The 7,882-nt window shown below is 43.8% G+C and overlaps 2 long non-coding RNA genes across 2 annotated transcripts; one reads left to right on the top strand and one right to left on the bottom strand.

Moving 5' to 3' along the window:
- Positions 1-1,795: 1,795 nt before the first annotated feature.
- On the bottom strand, positions 1,796-3,446 carry LOC122201416. Its single transcript, XR_006194135.1, has 3 exons — positions 3,362-3,446; positions 2,722-2,782; positions 1,796-1,884 (listed from the first exon to the last, which is right to left on the bottom strand). It is a non-coding gene; the product is annotated as an uncharacterized LOC122201416 (long non-coding RNA).
- Positions 3,447-3,541: 95 nt separating this feature from the next.
- On the top strand, positions 3,542-6,995 carry LOC122201422. The gene is made up of 3 exons (XR_006194136.1): positions 3,542-3,637; positions 4,605-4,804; positions 6,874-6,995. It is a non-coding gene; the product is annotated as an uncharacterized LOC122201422 (long non-coding RNA).
- The last annotated feature ends 887 nt before the right edge of the window (positions 6,996-7,882 follow it).

Here is a 7,882-nt window from a genome sequence, read left to right on the forward strand (position 1 = left end):
CATATCAAGTAGCCCCCCAGGAGGGTAGAGTCCCCAGGAGAGAGGAACCCTGGCTGGGCCTCTTTTTCACCACTGGTGTCTTAAATGAGTGATGGGTGAAATGATGGTGTCTTCAGTGCATGTCACTAGAAAAACATCCTCCTGGGCTCCCAGGGATGAAAAACCATGATGTTTTGGGAATATAGGATCAGGGGTCTCCTGCTAGGTGCACAGTCTGTCTAAACGCTTAGCAGAGAGAAGTACTTGACAAAGCAAAGTCACTTGCTCACATCTCTTGGTAGAGAACAGGAAGGAATGGAACAGCTTACAAGTTTTAGCTTTAAGACTTGCACACGTGTGGTATTGGTCTGATAAGAAAGTTCTCCTCTCGGATCCTTCCTGTGAAAACATCAGAATAGCCACTGTTTTTATAGACGGGGAATGATGGCTCTTCCTTTCCTCCTTCCTGCTGCTCCGTGCCCTCCTGCTAATTCAAGGAGCCAAATAGGCAGTTATGAAACAGTGCAGTGCAAACAACCAGCCCTCCAAAAAGTTTATCTTTAAAATAACAGGAGGTTTGGGGGCGCCTGGGTGGCTCAGTGGGTTAAGCATCTGACTTCAGCTCAGGTCAGGATCTCGTGGTGCATGGGTTCAAGCCCCACGTTGGGCTCTGTGGTGACAGCTCGGAGCCTGGAGCCTGCTTCGGATTCTGTGTCTCACCTTCTCTGCGCCTCCCCTGCTTGCACTCTGTCCCTCTCTTTCTCAGAAATAAACATTAAATATTTTTTTTAAAATAACAGGAGATTTTTATTTTTGAGAGAAAGTGGGTGAGCTGGGGAGGAGCAGAGAGAGAGAGAGAGAGAGAGAGAGAGAATCCCCAGCAGGCTCCACACTCCACGTGGAGCCTGACTTGGGGCTCGATCCCACGACCCTGGGATCACGACCTGAGCCAAAATCAAGAGTCAGATGCTCAGCCACTAAGCCACCCAGGCACCCCATAGGGAATTTTGAAATAGATGGAGAATATACAAAGAAGCTAGCATTCTGGGAGACGGCCTCCAGGAATTTAGGCTCTCAAAGGAAAGGAACCAAATGGGAGATTGGGGATGAAGGGTGTTTGCTGGAGACTGTGAAATTGGGGTGGGAGCAGAGCAAGGGTAGGGCGAAGCCAGGTAAACTGAAAAGTGGGCACTGCTGCTGCCTGCAAAACATTTGCACAAAGTTTGCTTATTTAAGCCTAAAGCAGACTCTGTGGGAGTGGTCTTGGATTGCTAGGGAAAGCACCGAGGTCAGACCCAGGGTTGAAGTTCCAGTAACTGTGTGACCTGGGCAAGTGGCTGGCCCTCTCTGAGCCTCGTTGCCTTTGACTGTGAAATGGAGATGAGAGCTGTACTGCCCCTTTGATAATCATCTTATCTCTTAAACTAAGGAAGGACTCTCATTTTATGCAAGGACTTTTCACTTCAGAAAGGGAACTGACACAGAACCCATGAACTTGACCTTCCATTTGTAACACCTGTAGTTTCTCAAGCCTGTAGTTATTGTGTGGACACAGGAGATGACCCCCACACCCGGAGAGCGATCTCATCTGCATTTAATCCCCAAGTTTCAGTTTGCTCATCTGCAGAGTAAGGAGGTCAATAGTAATTGCCAGCTTTCTGCGTTGTATCAAGATTAACCGGGCAGTTGGGCTGCTTTTGTTGGTAGAATCAAGTAACAAAATCCTCAACTCCAATTTGGACGTGGCTTTAAATTTCTTTAAAATTTATGATCACATATAAGAGGAGGTCCAGAGGTGCAGTGGTTGCCAGGTGGGCTGGGTCAACGGTTCAATGGTGTCATCAGGAGTGCTGGAACTTCTGTCTGTCTGCTCTGCCCTCTGTACTGATGGCCCCATCCTTCATTCTTTGGATGAAAACAAGATGGCACCAGGATCACATCCAAACATAGAAACATCCAGGAGAATACTAGTACCTCTCTCGCAGCTCAGTTTTTAGGAGAGAGAAAACCATGCCTGGCACAGGCATGCCCTTACACCTACCTGGCCAGTCCGACACAGGGCCTGAGTGTCAAGGCCCGTGGAGCTAGACTGGACTTGGAGGGAGTCAGCCTTCTTGAGGCCCATGGCTCTGGGAGGGGAATTAACTAATCCAAAATAGGCTTCTCATAAAAAAAAAAAAAAGAAGGGTATTTCTGTTGGGTTCTCGCGGAAGCAGAACTTGAAGTGCTAAGAAAACACCAGCCGGAGAACGGAGAACGGGGAGAGAGAGGAAGACAGCCAACGCAGGGTGCCTTGTCAGGCCAACTGCCACTGTGGTACCTGGAGATTAATCCACTGAGAACACACCTCAGAGGTGCCCTAACCCAGGACCAAGGAAGCTGTATGGTGGCTCCCCACCAGCACCCCCTTCCTCACGGGTTCAGGGCTACTTCTAGCGCCCGGCCCTCTGGCTTGCCCTGACTCCGGCCTAGCAAGTACCAGTTGGTAGGAAAAAAAAACCCTCAGGCAGAGGATTGCAGGTGTTTGCTGGTGGAAGTGAGCACCATGGGGTCATGAGAGGGGTACCAACAGCAGCTAAAACAAAAGATGGAGCCCGGGCCAGCAGCCAGCAGTGAGCTCTTTTCAGCCAAGGAAAAGAGTTGGTCTTTTTAGCCTGACCAAGAGTAGGCAGCCCATCTCGACACAAGCCACCAGATGTCCACCAATACATTCATCACTTGGATAAAGGCCCAAAGGCTTACCTCATCAATGTAGACTAACAAGTCCTTCCAGATCTTTCTCTCTTAAGAGTGCCCTGAGATTCTAAGGCAGAGAAAATAATAACATTTCTACTTCTACCAGCAGCTCAAAGGTCCAGGAACTGAGTTCTACACGTGTTATCTTCTTTAATGGTCGCTGTGACCCTGGTTGAGGTAATGTTTTAGCCCCATTTTATAGATGACTTAGCTAAAGTCACAAAGTGATGGCTGAGATGAATTCAAACCCATGCCCAGAGCTGCTATTCGGATTCAGGGAACCAGTGGGCTCATAAAAAGTGCTGAGTAGAATGTACCGTTCCACCGAAATGTTCTTTTCAGCAATAGAGAGTGTCTCTGGCGGGCAAGAAAGAGGACCCACGGGAGGCCAGAACATCATGCTAGGCTCGTTCCGGGTTGTGTGCTGTATGTAGTATTGCCAGAGCCTAGGACGGTGCCTGGAACACAGTAGGCTCAACAAATATTGGTTGAATAAAGAAATGTCTCCAAAAAAAAAAAAAGAAATGTCTCCATAAGTGTTATTGGGTTATTTCCCCAATTTACGGATAAGAAAACTAAAACGGATAAAGCTTCAAGTACAAGAAAATTCAGAAGAAGCTGGGATTTAAACCAAGGTCTCTCTGACCCCAAGTTCTTTTCCACCACACTGTGGGATCTGTGGTTGGGCGCTGGCTGCTGAGACCAGGACCACAGGGCCTGGCTGACTTTCCTGCGTGGCTGAGAGCTTAGCCCCTAGCTCTGGCCACTATGCTGTCACTGCCTGCTGCTGGTCATAAAGGGCTGTGGCTGAGAGGGCTTGGGCCCATGCTGACCCATGGAAACACAACATGAGCCACACATCAAGCCACATATGTGATTTAAACTTTTCTAGTAGCCATGTTAAGCAAGTAAAGCAAAGCAGGTAAAGTTAATTTTATGAGTGTATTTTACTTAAGCTAATGTATATCTAAATATGAGTTCAGTGTATAATCAATATAAAACATCACTTTTGAAATTTCTTTCTTCTTTCTTTCTTTCTTTCTTTCTTTCCTCCCTCCCTCCTTTCTTTCTTTCTTTCTTCTTTCTTTCTTTCTCTTCTTTCTTTCTCTTTCTTTCTTTCTTTCTTTTCTTTCTTTCTCTTTCTTTCTTTCTTTCTCTGCTTTCTTTCTCTTTCTTTCTTTCTTTCTTTCTTTCCTTCCTCCCTCCCTCCCTCCTTTCTTTCTTTCTTTCTTTCTTTCTTTCTTTCTTTCTTTCTTCTTTCTTTCTTTCTCTTCTTTCTTTCTCTGCTTTCTTTCTCTTTCTTTCTTTCTTTCTTTGGTACTAGAGATTTGAAATCCAGCGTGTATTTTATACTTATAGCCTATCTCAATTTGGAGTAGCCATATTTCACATATGGCTGGTGGCTACCATATTGGACTGGCTACCAAATTGGCTGATTCACAGACATGTGCTATGCACTCACATGCAGGATCCACACACACTAGGAAATCAAAGCAATATCAAGTACATGTTTCACATTAGTAAGAGCCAATGTTTACTCAAGCAAGGGTACAGGAATCCATAAAAAGCTAATGATGAGGTGTAAATGGTACCAATTTGGGTATATATGCTTTGACTCACCAATTTGAAACCTAGGATTTGATCCTAATGAAATAGCTGGGAAAGTATGCAAAGATTTATGTATAAGGTTATTCATCCAAGGGTTTGAATTAGCTTCCTCTTGCTGCTGTAACAAATTACCATAAACCTAGTGGCTTAAAACAACACAAATTTATTATCTTACAGTTCTGGAAGTCAGAAATGAAAATAGGTCTCAGTGAGCTAAAGTCAAGGTCAGTAGGAAATGTCCTTCTGGAGGCTCTAAGAATCTGTTACTTTGCTTTTTCCAGCTCCTAGGACTTCCCTTCTAGCTGACGATGTCATCACTCCAACCACTGCATCCATAGCCACAAACCCTCCAACTGTCTTGTCTCAATCTTTCCCCTGTAAAGACCCTTGTTGCCTACCCTGGGCCCACCAGATAATCCAGAGTCATCTGACCGTGTCAAGATCTTGACCTTCATCACATCTGCAAAGTCCCCTTTGCTGTGTAAGCTCACACATTCACAAGCTCTGGAGATTTGGGTGTGGGTGTCTTTAGAAGGACATTATTTGTCTGCCACAGGATTATTTTCAAAGGAAAAGAAACAAATAATCTTTGGCACTTACGTCTTGGTGAAGAGTTCTTAGACACGACACCAAACCTTGATCTATAAGAGACAAATAAAGAAAGAAATTGGACCTCATCAAAATTAAAAACTTTTGATCCATGAAATAGAGTGAAAAGACAAGCTATAGACTAGGAAAAAAGTATTTGCAAACCACATATCTGGCAAAGGACTCATATCTAGACTATGTATATATTCTAGTACATCTAATGATATAGATATTAGATATTATGTATTTTACATAATATATTATATTAATATATTATTATATAGTATTCATATTATATGTTTGTATATATATATATATATATATATATATATATATATATGTAGAGAGAGAGAGAGAGAGAGAGTGTCAAAATTCAGCAGTAAGGTCACAAGCAATCCTATAAGAAAATGGACAAGAGTTTGGAAGAGACATTTCACCCAAGAGGAGGTATGAATGGCCAATAAGTACACGAAAAGATGTTACAAGTCACGAGCCATCAGGGAAATGAAAATTAAGACCATAAGATACACCACACATCTATTAGAACAGGTAAAATGTAAAATAGTGGTGATATCAAAAGCTGGTGAGGTTTTAGAGAAACTAGACCCCTTATATGCTGCTGGTAGAAAGGTTAGCGGTACAGCCATTCTGGGAAAGACTTTCACTGTTTCTTAAGAAACGAAATGTGTACTTACCAAATAACCCAGTAACCACACTTTGGATATTGATACCAAGGAAATGAAAAGATGTCTACGTGAAAACCTTTATGACAGCAGTCACAGCAGTTTTATTTGTAATAGCTAAAAAACAGAAACAATGAAGATGACCTAAAATGGATGAATGGTTAATAGGTTTGGTTCACGCACACCATGGAGTCTCACTACTCAGCTATGAGATGGAAGGAACAATTTATACATGTAATAACTTGAATGGATCTCAAGAGTATTATGCTGAATGGAAAAAGTAAATATATATGTATGTGTATATATATATTTTCAAAGTCTGTGTATATATATATACATATATATGTGTGTGTGTGTATTTATATATATATATATATATATATATATATATATAACATTCTCAAAATGGCAAAAATATAGAGATGAAGAACCAATTAGTGGTGGCCAGGAGTTAGGGAAGGGGGTGAAAGGGGAGAGTGTGCCTATAACAGGACAGCATGAAGGAGACCCTCATGGTGGTGGAAGGTTCTGTACCTTGGTTGCGGTGGTGGTTACACAGATCTACACATGTGATGAAATGGCATAGAACTATACTCAGGGGGTGCCAATGTCAATATCCTGATTTTGATATTATACTACTCTTATGTAAGATGTAACCATCAGGGAAAACTGGATCAAGGGCACATAGAAACTGTTTGCACTATCTTGGCAGCTTCTGGTGAATCTAGAATTCTCTCAAAGTAAAATGTTTTTTAAAAAGAAACAGAAATAACCCAGGTGTCCAACCATCAGGGATTGGTTAAATGAACTGTGTTTTATACCCATACAATAAAATGATGCAGAGCCATTTAGGATGAACGAGGAAAACCAGGCAGGTAGACTAAGAAAATCCGAATACAAAATGATGTATTCTGTAAGAGTCCCTTGTAAGGTGGTTTGTCTGTGCACGGAGAGAGTCAAGTCTGAAAAAGACACACCAAAATGTTAGCAGTGATTTTCTTCTGGGTAACTTTTGCCCTTTAAGCTTCAGTACTACCCAATTTTTCCCAATCCACAAGTGTTACTTTGATAATCAGGGAGAAAATGCTATTTCCATTTTGGGGAAAAAAAAAAAAAAAAAGAAGTTTTAAGAAGGCAGCCAAAGGGCGGCAGACTGTGTTGCCATCCCATCGTTCTGACCCAAATGCACCTCCGTGAGCATGTGCAAAGGGAGGCCTGTGGAGAAATTCCTCCTCCCAGGAAGAGAGGACCATGAAATATATGCTTTGCTTTCTGGCAGGAACCAAATGAAAAGAGATGGAGTGATTCAGACCAAAGACCACAGCGAGTCGGGAATAAAACAGCACCTGGTATAGTCACTAGGATTACAACCCCAGCAAAACATCTGTGTGGACGAGGGGGTTTGCGTTCAAAAAAAAAAAAAAAAAAAAAAGAGAAACTGGTTGTTGAATCTGAGTGAGGAATTAAGCTCTGGAGACTTCTCTCTCTCTTTCTCTCAGACATATTCTTTAATATTTTTGCTTTGTCATCATTTCTGTTAAGAAATGTTAAGAAATACCTGCCTTTGCATTTGCAAACACAAGCCCTAAATGCCTTTCTACTGGGCTTGTCTCTGGGGGATCCAGGGAGGCCATAGCCCTGTGCAAATCCCTCCAAAGCCGCAGCTGGGGAATGAGGGGCAGAACTACCTGTGAGGGTTGGGGTGGAAATTAGGACCTGCAAAAATAATCCAGACAACAATCATCATAGTAATATCCCTTTTATTATGAAGCATTTGCTGTGCTGCAGGCACTATAGTCGCTGCTCTGTGTAACTCCCAAAGTCAGTGTTGTTCCCATTTTGCAGATAAGGAAACCGAGGTCCAAGGAGGTGAACAGCCCAAGGTCATGCGGCTAATCCATGATGGTGCTGGAGTGAGCCTCAGTCCTGTCTGGCTCCAAAGCTGTGTTATTTCCACACGAGCATTGCCCCTCCTTATCCGTGGTTCCCCGAGTGGATAAACAGGGAGGGGGACGGCATGCTCATATCCCCCATGGCTGCCCCCCCCCCCACCACAGGGCGGGAGGCAGTGCTCAGGGCAGATACCTTGTCAGTGTCATCCAAGTGGCCACTGCCTGGAGCCGGTCCCTGGATGCCGAGGCCCTCTAGCCAGGAGGGAATCTCCTGTGCACAAGCTCCCCCTTATGGAAATGAGGGACATGCCGCTGGAACTCCAACTTGAGGCTCCACCCAGGCAGGAGATGCTGGGAAGGGCCCTTACCGCCCCGCCCCGAGCCTGGACCCAGCTC

This window comes from Panthera leo, chromosome A1, assembly GCF_018350215.1.
Source record: "Panthera leo isolate Ple1 chromosome A1, P.leo_Ple1_pat1.1, whole genome shotgun sequence".
Classification (NCBI taxonomy): domain Eukaryota; kingdom Metazoa; phylum Chordata; class Mammalia; order Carnivora; family Felidae; genus Panthera; species Panthera leo.